Here is a 12,668-nt window from a genome sequence, read left to right on the forward strand (position 1 = left end):
AAGTGCATGGAAATTAGCTTTAAATTTTTCTCATGAGAGTCAAGTAATGATTATACACAAAAGCAGTGAAAGACATTTGCTTTGTTCATTGTCAAATACTTGAGATTTTCACTATTTTGGCATGTGTTTTGCACATGTGTGAGAGTCTCTTTGCATGACCATGATGCTATCTTCCCCACCCAGATTCTTTTTTTAAGAATACAGACTTTGGGGGCAGGGTGGTAATGAACCAGTTTAAGCACACATAGTACAAAGAAAAACCCATTTTAGGAGTATGGATTGACCAGTCAACGCCCATGTTCAGCGAGGAAGCAATTACAGAAGCCAGACCTTCTACCTTCTGCCACCCACAATGACCCTGGGTCCATGCTCCCAGAGGGATAGAGAATGGGAAAGTTATCAGGGGAGGGGGTGGGATATGGAGATTGGGTGGTGGGAATTGTGTGGAATTGTACCCCTCCTGCCCTATGGTTTTGTCAATTAATCCTTTCTTAAATAAAAAATTAAAAATTAAAAAAAGAAGAACCCATTCAGGGATCCCAGTTCGAGCCCCTGGCTCCCCACCTATAGGGGGATCACTTTGCAAGCGACAGGAGGGATTTTATAGTCAGGAAAGATTGTTTAAAAGACTTGCAAATGAAGACAACAACAAGATACCACTTCACTCCTGTGAGAATGTCATACATCAGAAAAGGTAACAGCAGCAAATGCTGGAGAGGGTGTGGGGTCAAAGGAACCCTCCTACACTGCTGGTGGGAATGTCAATTGGTCCAACCTCTGTGGAGAACAGTCTAGAGAACTCTCAGAAGGCTAGAAATGGACCTACCCTATGACCCTGCAATTATATCCCCTGGGGATATATCCTAAGGAACCCAACATATCCATCCAAAAAGATCTGTGTACACATATGTTCTTGGCAGCACAATTTGTAATAGCCAAAACCTGGAAGCAACCCAGGTGTCCAACAACAGATGAGTGGCTGAGCAAGTTGTGGTATGTATACACAATGGAATACTACTCAGCTGTAAAAAATGGTGACTTCACCGTTTTCAGCCTATTTTGGATGGACCTTGAAAAAATCATGTTGAGTGAAATAAGTCAGAAACAGAAGGATGAATATGGGATGATCTCACTCTCAGGCAGAAGTTGAAAAACAAGATCAGAAAAGAAAACAGAAGTAGAACTTGAAATGGAATTGGTGTATCACACCAAAGTAAAAGACTCTGGGGTGGGTGGGGAGAATACAGGTCCATGAAGGATTCAGAGGACCTAGTGGGGGTTGTATTGTTATATGGGAAACTGGGGAATGTTATGCATGTACAAACTATTGTACTTACTGTTGAATGTAAAACATTAATTCCCCAATAAAAAAAAAGTGGAAAAAGAAAGAAAAAAAGACTTACCACTTGAGGGGGCTAGGCGGTAGTGCAGCGGGTTAAGTGCACATGGCACGAAGTGCAAGGACCAGTGTAAGGGTCCTGGTTCGAGCCCCCAGCCCTCCACCTGCAGAGGGTTGCTTCACAAATGGTGAAGCAGGTCTGCAGGTGTCTATCTTTCTCTCCCCCTCTGTCTTCCCCTCCTCTCTCCATTTCTCGTTGTCCTATCCAACAACAAGGGCAGCAAAAATGGGGAAAAATGACCTCCAGGAGTAGTGGATTGATTCGTAGTGCAGGATAACTCTGGAGGCAAAAAATAAGTAAAATAAAAAAAAAAAAAAAAAAAAAAAGAAAAGAGAAAGAAAAAAGACTTGCCACTTGAAAATAAGGCTTAACGGTGCAAAGTGGCGGGAGTGCCCCATGACTTCCCTGTGTCCATAGGGATATGGTGCTAGTACTTACAAGGTGTTGCCCTTGGGGGGAACTGCATGGTAAGTATTGGTAGGTATCTCCGTGTTAGTTCCTACTATTCATGTAAACCAATAATTATCTCAAAATAAAGATTTAAAAAAATGTCTGGGGGCAGGGTGGTGGTGCACCTGGTTGAGCACACATGTCACAATGCGCAAGTATCCGGGTTCGATCCCCCTGTCCCCACCTGCAGGGGAAAGCTTTGCGAATGGTGAAGCAGTGTTGCAGGTGTCTATCTCCCATCTCTATCTCTCCCTTTCCTCTCGATTTCTGGCTGTTTCTTTCTTCTCTTTTCTTTTTTTCTTTCTTTCTTTCTTTCTTTCTTTCTTTCTTTCTTTCTTTCTTTCTTTCTTTCTTTCTTTTTTAAGAAAGACATTAACAAAACCGTAGGATAGGAGGGGTACAACCCCACACAATTCCCACCACCCAATCTCCATATCCCTTCCCCTCCCCTGATAGCTGTCCCATTCTCTATCCCTCTGGGAGTATGGAGCCAGGGTCATTGTGGGTTGCAGAAGGTGGAAGGTCTGGCTTCTGTAATTGCTTCCCCTCTGAACATGGATGTTGACTGGTCAATCCATACTCCCAGTCTGCCTCTCTCTTTCCCTAGTAGGGTGGGGCTCTGGGGAAGCAGAGCTCCAGGACACATTGGTGGGGTCGTTGGTCCAGGGAAGTCTGGTCGGCATCATGCTGGCATTTGGAACCTGGTGGCTGAAAAGAGAGTTAACATACAAAGCCAAACAAATTGTTGAACAATCATGGACCTAAAGGCTGGAATAGTGCAGATGAAGTGTTGGGGGGTACTCACTGCAGACTCTTGTGTACTTCTGTTTTCAGGTATGTATTTTTCCCTGGTTTATGGACATGTGTGAACATATGCTCTATCTCAGGGGACCTGGTCTATATCTAGGTTTAGGGACTTTATTGAGGAATGGACCACCTGGAACGGAATTATAGAATACTATGAAAGGAAAGGTTTCATCTGAGTGATGAAGATGAAGGTTTGTCATTCCACACCTGAAGTCTCTGGACACAGTCTGAAGTGAAGCATGCTGGGGTGACACTCATTGCGTTGATTATATTGCGATCGGCGGATGCAATATTATTTAATATGAATTGAGAGAAGCATGCAGGAAAGTGTGCCCCACCCTAAGGTTCCAGGACTGGGGGAAATATAGGCTCTATAGTGGAAATGTCAGGTTCCTGCTGTCTTAGGGTTCAAGAAGACATAGTTATTGTTATTGTTATCATCACATTATTTGGTAATTGGGTTAACTTTGGAAAGTCTTTTTGTTAGGATTTGCTGTACAATACCCAACATCTTATATATAGCTGTGCCACCGGTTGCTTCTGTTCTCCCTGGTCTAGGCTTTTAAGAGAGTCAGCATATCAAAGACACAGACCCCTGCAAGCGTCAACCCGGCTTTGACCTAGCACGTTATGATTGGGCCCTCCTCAATTGCTATCGAACAGGCCATGGCCGGTGCGCCGCTATGTTCCATCGCTGAGGAGCCAGAGACGACCCGAACTGCCCCTGCAGCTCCAGACAGACTATGACCCACATAGTCAACGACTGCCACCTCTCCAGATTCAAAGGAGGTCTCGAAACTTTACATCAGGCTCAACCTGACGCTGTTGACTGGCTGCGGAAGAAGGGCAAACGCTAGAAGAAGAAGAAAGACTCAGCCTATGTATTAAAAAGACTCAGTCTGTGTTTTAAAAAGTTCCAGACATACAATCAATTTTTCCCCTTTCATATTAATTAAATAGTGGTTTATATGACTACACTTTAATAGGAGTATACATAAGCACCATTCCCACCACCAAAAGATGATGTCCCAATTTCTGGCTGTTTCTATCCAATAATTAAAGATAAATTTTTTTTTTTAAATGTCTGTGGAGACAGGCAGATGACTCACGTTAGAGCACATGTCTTGCACGTGTGAGGCTCTGGTTTTGATCACCAGGACTCAGTTGCTCTGGCATGTGCAGGTCTGAGAATTGAATCTGGGCCTCCACAGACACAAGTCTTGTGCTTGACTCACTGAGCCACCTCCTTAGTCCAAGTGAAGTGCTGCAGTTGAGTTTCAGAGGCTTTTGGCATATGCTTCACTGCTAACGAGGCAAAATCACAGTGATTGAATACTTGTCTCTAGACGACAGATCGGGGTTTACAGCAGTCAGCTGTTATTTCTGAGACTCTTAAGCATCAGTTTTCTCGTCTGTAGTAAGGGATGATGATGTTGATTCTTTACCAGGACTAGGCAAGCAGTGGTGCCTATGAAAGGCCCAGTGTAGTTCTGACCTATGGAGAGCAAGGAGCAAACGTTAGCAATTAGGTTTTATTCCCTGCTTCTGTGCTTAGTTAGGGTTTTAAAGAATGGTTACACATACAGGGTAAAGCACATAACAGTGAAAGGGAATGAAATTTATTTTCATTTCAGATATTAATAATTTTTTAATACTCATTTTCCCTTTTTGTTGCCCTTGTTTTTATTGTTGTACTTGCTACTGTTATTGATGTCTTCACTATTGGATAGGACAGAGAGAAATGGAGAGAGGAGGGGAAGACAGAGAGGGGGAGAGAAAGAGAGACACCTGCAGACCTGCTTCACTGCCTGTGAAGCGACTCCCCTGCAGGTGGGGAGCCGGGGGCTTGAACTGGGATCCTTACACCGCAGATATTAATAATCTTAAGAGTGGCATAGTTTTAGGAAGGGTTGCTGTGAAGAGACCTGCCTCACTGGGACACTGGTGATGAAAGGCGAGCGGGACACCCACCCACACACACTCTGCATACTGCCTGTCATAATGGCTGGTATCTGCTTTGAAGCTCCAACTGAAAGCTTTTTGTTTGTAAAGCTTTCTTCATCTTTTTTTTTTCCTTCTCTTTTTTGACTTGATAAAACCACTTCAGTTTCTGTAACTAATAGGAGCAACAGGACTGGCAGGTGTTGCTCAAATAGAAAAGTCTTAAGGCTCTGCACTTGCCTGTACCCATCATGCTCACTGAAAAATAAACATTTGAAGTGTGTTCTTTATGGGGTATGGCTTGGGAGCAAGTCTTCCACAGCTAACCTGTGGTTTAAGCAGGTTGACAGAAAGGCTTTAAAAAAAAAAAAGTGACTGTATTAAGAGCTCTTTTTATAAGCAAATAGCAAAGTTTGATGGGACAAGAATATTTAGAAAAGATCTGGTGGGGGGTGGTGCACCAGGTTGAGTGCACATGTTACAATGCACAAAGACCCAGGTTCCAGCCCCCAGTCCCCACCTGCAGGGGGAAAGCTTTGTGAGTGGTGAAGCAGTGCTACAGGCGTCTCTCTGTCTCTCCCTACCCTCTTGATTTTTGGTCATCTCTATTCTATAAATGAAGATAATAAATTTTTTAAGTCCTTATTTAAAAAGGGGGGGGGTCGGGCTGTAGCACAGTGGGTTAATAAGCACACATGACACTAAGCACAAGGACCGGCATAAGGTTCAAGCCCCCGGCTCCCCACCTGCAGGGGGGGTCGCTTCACAAGTGGTGAAGCAGGTCTGCAGGTGTCTGCCCCCCCCCCCCCCCGTGTCTTCCCTCCTCTCTTGATTTCTCTCTGTCGTATCCGACAACAGTAAGGACAACAGCAAGGGCAACAAAATGAGAAAAAATGGCCTCCAGGAGCAGTGGATTTGTAGTGCAGGCACCGAGCCCCAGTGATAACTCTGGAGGCAAAAAAAAAAAAAAAAAAAGGAGCCAGGTGGTGGCACACCTCCTTGAGCGCACAAGGACCCAGGTTCCAGCCCTTGGTCCCCACTTGCAGGGAAAAAACTTTGAAAGTAGAAAAGATCTGGGAGTGATGGGAGGGAGCATTGGCGCACCCTGTTAAGAGCACATAGCATCGTGTGCAAGGACCCAGGTTTGAGCCTCTACTCTCTGCCTGCAATGGGAATGCTTCACGAGCAGTGAAGCAGGTCTGCAGGTGTTTTTCTTTCTCCCCCTCTCTCTCCACCTTCCCCTCTCAGTTTCTCTCTATTCTACTTAAAAAAAAAAGGGGGAGGTTGGGCGGTGGTGCAATGGGTTATAAGCGCATGTGGCGCAAAGCGCAAGGATTGGCATAAGGTTCCCTGTTCGAGCCCCGGCTTCCCACCTGCAAGGGAGTCGCTTCACAGGCGGTGAAGCAGGTCTGCAGGTGTCTCTCTTTCTCTCCCCCTCTCTGTCTTCCCTTCCTCTTTCCATCCATTTCTCTCTGTCCTATCCAACAACGAACAACATCAACAATGGCAATAATAATAACCACAACGAGGCTACATCAACAAGGGCAACAAAAGGGCGGGGGGGAATGGCCTCCAGGAGCGGTGGACTCATGATGCAGGCACCGAGCCCAGCAATAGCCCTGGAGGAGGAAAAACTCTAGGGAGCTGTGTGGCGCCTCTAGTAGAGTGCGCAAGCCAGATGTACAGGCGGCCAGGGTCAAGTTCCCAGTGCTCACCTGCAGGGGGAGCTTCACAAGTGATGGAATAGTGTTTCAGGTCTCTCTCTCTCTCTCTGTCTCTCTCTCTCTTTCTCCCTTCTTCTTTCCCTCCCCCCTCAATTTCTCTGTCTCTATCCAAAATAAATAAATAAATGTATTTTTTAAGATTTAGCTTTGGACTGTTGCTGACTTAAGAGATTGCATATATTTGAAACTAGGTAAAAAAAAAAAAACAGTTACTGGTTTCTATGGCAAATGAAGATAAGCTTGGTTTCCTTTTGAATTATATTTTCTTAAAACTAGCATTTTACCTGTTGGGGCTCACTCAGCAGGATGGGTAGATTGCATGCTAGCATGAGTAAGGCCCTGGGCTTGACCCCAGGCACCACTGGGTTTCGTTGCAGAGAGCACCTAGGAGCTCCAGGAATGGGGAGTGATACTTGGGTGTTTCTTCCGTTCCCTAAAAATAAGGAATCAAATATTTTACAGTATGTGTTTTATCTCCTTTCTCTCCTCCTCCCCATCTCTCTAGCCACAGACACAATCATCCACAAGGTTATGAAAACTGCAACATTTTTCTGCATAACTTGAACACCGTAGCCACACCAGGAAACTAAGTAATAACCTAACACAGTCCTATTCCTGTTTTCTTGGTTCTTGTGCCTAGAATGTGTCTGTAGCTACTTCCCCCTATTTCAAACCAAGAAGTCAGAGGCCACCTATTGATATTCGTTGTCTTTTTTTTGTTGTTGTTTTTACATCTAGAACAGTCACCTCCTCCACCTCATTTTTTTGCTGTGACTACCTCTGTCATTGCCATTTTGAAGAGAAAAGCAAGTGACTTGCATAATAGACTTTAATCCTGACTTGCCTGATTGCTTCCTCCTGCCTACATTAAGATGAGCGTTTTTGGCGTGAGGCTCTCTCTGTAGGTGATTCTACTTGCAGTCTGATCTGACCAGAAGACACGTCAGGTCGAAGTATATCATTAGCAATGGCATTGCTTAACCCCTCCTGCCTTTGTAATTAGGAAGCATATGTGGACTGATACTTGGATACTGATTGCGTGTTTTATTTCCCAATAATGTCCCACTCCACAGTGGCTTTAGCATGCTTGTTATCTGTGCACACGTTAGTTATGGATAGTTGATGGCAATATGGTGACTTTCACAATTCTGTCATTCCTCTTGCATTGATTAACTGGTATTAATCAGTTGGTATTACTGTTTTGTAAAGAAGAGGTTCCTCCTCCTCTTCCTCTCTTAATGGCTACTGATTCATATTCATGAGTTTTTATTATTGTTATTGACCTTTTTTATACTCGTGTGAGCCCATACTTGGTTGTGGGGAACCCCCTTCAAGTTTGTTTTTCTGTCCTTTTAACTTCTTCCTATCAATCTCTGAGCAACTTTATTCTTTCTGACACAGCTATATTCTAGGTTCACTTTGTGTTTTTTCCTCTTTCTTGCTTGGAATTAGCCTTTTTTTTTTTTTTTCATTATTATTGTTAGTCATCACTGGGGCTTCACCACTCTGAGCTAGGTGGGGGAGTAGGGGGGGAGACATGCCACAGCACCAAAGTTTCTCCCAGTGCAGTGGGGACCAGGCTCAAACATGGGCCACATGCATGACAAAGCAGGCTCACTGTTCATGTCAGATGTCACTGACTCTCAGCCTTTTTTTTTTTTAATGTTATTTCTAAATTGAGGTCTAGACAGAGGTATTTATTTATTCAGACATTTTGGAGTACACGTGGGGAGAGAGAAGAGAGAGAGATGTAAAATGGGACAGCTTTCGTTCAAACAGGGCTGTGACTCGGGAGTGGGCGTGGTGGGTGGAGCATCTCACCTGTGGACGTGAGGTCCTAGTTTATTCATGCCATGGCAGGTGCTACAGGGATGCTGTGGCCCTGTTAGACACAGGGCTTATCTGTTAGACAGAGGCATTTATTGCTGTGTTAGTGTTACTGATTTGGGGCTCTTTATTTGAGACAACAGTGGGGAAGACTGACACTGGAACTTTTCAGCCCTTGAGTCTTAAAACAAGCAGCTAATAAGCCCAGGAGGTTGCCCAGTAGTAGAACACTGGACTTGCAGCCATCAGTTCTGGGTTCCATTTCTAGCACAGCATATACCACTAGAGGTGTGCTCTGGGTGTGTGTGTGTGTGTGTGTGTGTGTGTGTGTATGTGTGTGTGTGTCCGTCCCCCTCTCTCCCTCACTCTCCCTCTCTCTACCTGTAAAATTGGAGCATCTGCGCCCAGTTTTCCTTCTAGGAGAGGTGCCCTCCCAGCCTGTTCCCACTTGACTAGTGCACCTGAGCCAGCTGGCTGAGAGCCACATCAGGTTTGCATTATCTCCACATCCACTAGCTCTGCCCTAATTAGTGCCAGCTGCAGACCCACACTTGCTTGTGTGCATTTTCCATATGTTATAGCACCTGCTGGGCAAGTGGAATCATCTGTCCAGGTCGTCGATTACCAACTTGCAACGCTGCCAAGCAGCCCATTCCTAACCCGATTCTTGGCATAGGTCATGTTATTTTTAGACTTTGCATTATTGTCACCTGGACACTGACCTAAATGTCCCATAGTGTTCACTTAGACCTGAGGGTTTGCAAAGAAAAAGATGAAAAGAGCTGAAGTGAGACATAAGCTTGTGAAGTATCTCATTCAGTTAGTTCTGGGCTTCTTGTTAGGTGCTGGGAAGTCACCAAGGGATTTTGGTTATGGAATGATGTAAGTGGCTGGCCAGGCTGGTAGTTCAGGATTAGAACATAGAATTTGTGTGCTTGAAGTCCCAGAGGCTCCAGGTTCAGTCTCTGACACTATAAAATGCCAGAGCTGAGCATCCTCTCATAAAAATATACAGATTTCTTTTTAAAAGATAGATGTCAGGGCTGGGGGAGACAGCATGGTGGTTTTACAAAAATACTTTTGTGCCTGAGGCTCTGAGATTCCAGCTTCACTTTCTAGCACCAAAAGCCACAGCTGAGTAGTGCTCTGGGGGTGGGGGGTAGAAAGGAGAAGGAAGGAAGAAGAAAGAAGGGTGAAAAAAAGAGAAAAGAATGTCAGTGATTGGGAAAATGTATGCTATAGAAATTATAATCTCTCTCAGCTATAAGGAACTGTTGAGGAGGAGATAAACCTATTGAAAGGATACTATTTTGAGACTTTGTCTAGGGATTTAATTAATTATACTCTCATAGGATTTGAGGTTGAGCAAAATAAAAACAAAGCATTTTAGACCGAGGGGCCAGCATAATGGTGATGCATGTCTGCGGCTTGGAAGCCCAGGTTCAGTCCCAGGCACCACTACTAACCAGAGCTGAGCAGTACTCTGGTTAAAATAAAATAGAAATTAAAAAGATTTGAGACGGAGGATTTTTTATTTCTTGGTTAGCCAGTTTCATAACCACCACAGTAAACTATTTCCTTAGTTTGCCATCCTGTCATTTCACATGTGGCTTCAGCCGTAGAGCCTCAGGTCAATGTTCAGATGAAGCTGATGAAACCGCTTAGAAGACTATTCTCTCTTCTTGGTCAGGATTTGCATCTTAACACACATTTGGAGCGCATTTCACTTGTTTAAATCACTTCTCCACTGGGTAGTGTGATTATCAGACTTGCCAGAAGTACACTACAGAATGTAAACCAGATCTGGTGCTACCTTTATAGAAACAGATTAAAAGAACTGTCAGCTGCTTCACTGTGTGTTGTGCCTGTTAAATTTATGCATAATTAAGTGGCAGGTAAATAGCTGTAACTATGCTAAGAGATACATGCTACTTTTAAATTAGTTTATTTCTTTTCACCTATCTAACTAACCAGAGAGATCCAAATTAAATAAAGGAATTAGTTTTGTATAGTAGCAAGTAAATGTCATGTTAAGATTTTGAATCTTGGGCCGGGTAGTGGTACAGCAGGTTAAATGCACAAAGCGCAAGGACTGGCATAAAGGTCCTGGTTCAAGCCCCCGGCTCCCCACCTACAGTAGGGCATGTTGCTTCATGGGCAGTGAAGCAGGTCTGTAGGTGTCTATCTTTCTCCCTCTCTGTCTTCCCCTCCTCTCTTGATTTCTTTCTGTCCTATCCAACAACAGCAATAACAACAATAGCAAGGGCAACAAAAATGGGAAAAATGACCTCTAGGAGCAGTGGATTCATGGTGGTGCAGCGATAACCCTGGAGGCAAAAAAAAAAGATTTTGAATCTCATGAATGCCACTTCCCTTGCTAAGTCTACCCATTGGCAAACTGTCACCTGGGCATGTAGCAGAGCACTAGTGGCACTCTTTGCTCCCAACTGTGTTTATGCTTTTATTATTTATTTACTTATCTTGCCAGAGCACTGCTCAGCTTTGGTTTACGTCCATGTGGTGGATTGAACCTGGGACCTCAGAGCCTCAAGCATAAAAGTGTTTTTGCATAACCATTATGCTGTCTTCCCCACCCATTCCCGACTAAGTCTAATATAGGCTAGAAACAACATCACTGTGTAGAACAGCAGTACCCTAATATTCCTGTATTAAAACAGATCTTTTCTGGTCAGTGTGTATTCATACATTTTTTATTTGTTTTGATTTTATTTGTTTTGATAGTTCAGTGCCTTCTTGCTCCTTGAACTAACCAACTTTCGATTGACTACAATTTGGAACATTTTTTTGGGCCTATCCTTTAAGATTCTTAGATGTTAGCTATATTAAAGGATATCTTAAAATAGCCAGGGCATGCCTAAGAGCAATGTAAAGACCTTTTAAAAATAAATTGTTTACATACCCCTTTTCTGGAATTGCTGGAGCCTTATGAATATGAAGATAAACGTCTGTTGGAGGAAATTTTAATTCATGCAAGATACTTATTTTCACTATCACTATATGTGGAGATGCTTTTCACTCAGGCAGGGATGCAAAATTATGGATATAGCAAATATCTATAATCTATTTCATTTTTAATATTTTGAAATTTTACTTTAATGAGAGAGAGATAGAGATAGACAGAAACCAAAGTACCACTCAGCTCTGACCTATAGTGGCACCAGGGATTGAACCTGGGACCTTGCAGCCTCAGACATGCAAGTGTTTACGTAACTGTCTCTCTAAGCCTCGATTTCTTTTCTAATGCTCCCTTAACTTTGTTTTTCTTTATTTTTATTATTGGATAGAGACAGAGAAATTGAGAAAGGAGGAGGAGATAGAGAGGGAGAGAGGCAGAGAGAGACGCCCGCAGCCCTGCTTCACCACTCATGAAGCTTTTCCCCTGCAGGCGGGCCAGGGTCCTTGTGCACTGTGATGTGTGTGCTTAACCAGGTGTGCCATCGCCTGGCCCACTCCCTTAACTTTGAAATGCGTACACAGGTATTTGAAGACAAGTTTTTAAAAAATCAGATTACTTTGTGACACTGTTTTCCTACTTTTCCAGCATAAGTGGTGACTTATGTGTTATTTGTGCTGGAAAAGTGGGAGGAGAGCATTAGTACACATTTAATTTTTTTTTCTTTGCTGACTGCTTGAAATGTAATTGGCATGCCACGTAACTCACTGACAGTGTGTCGGTGGGCATATATTTTCTACTCTATGGGGTATGTGCCCAGAAGTGGAGTTGCTGAGCAAGTGGTAGCTCTGACTTGTTGGGAGTCACCAGACTGCCTTCCCCGCTAGCACTGTTCACGGCTTCCGGCTGCTCCACGTCCGTGACAGCAGTTGTCATTATCTGCCTTTACGATTACAGTCTCCTTAGTGGGTGGATACTGCTATCTCAGTGGGGTTATAAGTGCTATTTTACTTTTATTAAACTCCAAGCAAATTAAGATAAATAAAACGTAATGGTAGACCAGCTTTATAAATAAAATATTCTTTTCTAAATTAAATTAGCTTTAACAGAATAATCATATATATCATATTGCATGGTATGAATGCTATTTAGCAGAACAACTCAGGTATTTCGTGTTCACCACTGATTTGTTAAATTTCTGTTCATTCCTGTACTCCTGTATCTAAGAGTGTTTAGAATAGTCAGTGTTGTCGCCTCTTAGTACGGAGGCCAAGACCTGACTATTAAAAGAAATTTTTTCTTCTTAGTTATATGTCTAAATCTGATTAAGTAATTAAAAAAAACATGAAATAGTGAAAGTTCTAGCTTATTAATTTGTGGGGCTAGAAATTTCCTAAAATTAAATATTGTTTTTGACAGCATTAGCCTTCTTTTATAAAACATAACTTATTTTTATCTAGACTCTATTGATCAGAGAACAAAATATAATCCTTTTACCGCAGATATGAAGCCTGCTACTTATCTTTGCATGATACTGACGTTTTCACTCCAGTAAAGTCCCTGCTGCTTCTCTCAGTAGTATTCCCTTTTCTATGAAATGACCTT

The 12,668-nt window shown here is 43.2% G+C and overlaps 1 protein-coding gene across 4 annotated transcripts in view; it reads left to right on the forward strand.

Moving 5' to 3' along the window:
• Nucleotides 1–12,668, forward strand: part of CAMSAP2 (calmodulin regulated spectrin associated protein family member 2) — a 96,645-nt gene that overhangs the window by 48,143 nt on the left and 35,834 nt on the right. The gene's annotated exons all lie outside the window — the stretch shown is intronic.

Source organism: Erinaceus europaeus, chromosome 19 (assembly GCF_950295315.1).
Source record: "Erinaceus europaeus chromosome 19, mEriEur2.1, whole genome shotgun sequence".
In the NCBI taxonomy this organism is placed as follows: domain Eukaryota; kingdom Metazoa; phylum Chordata; class Mammalia; order Eulipotyphla; family Erinaceidae; genus Erinaceus; species Erinaceus europaeus.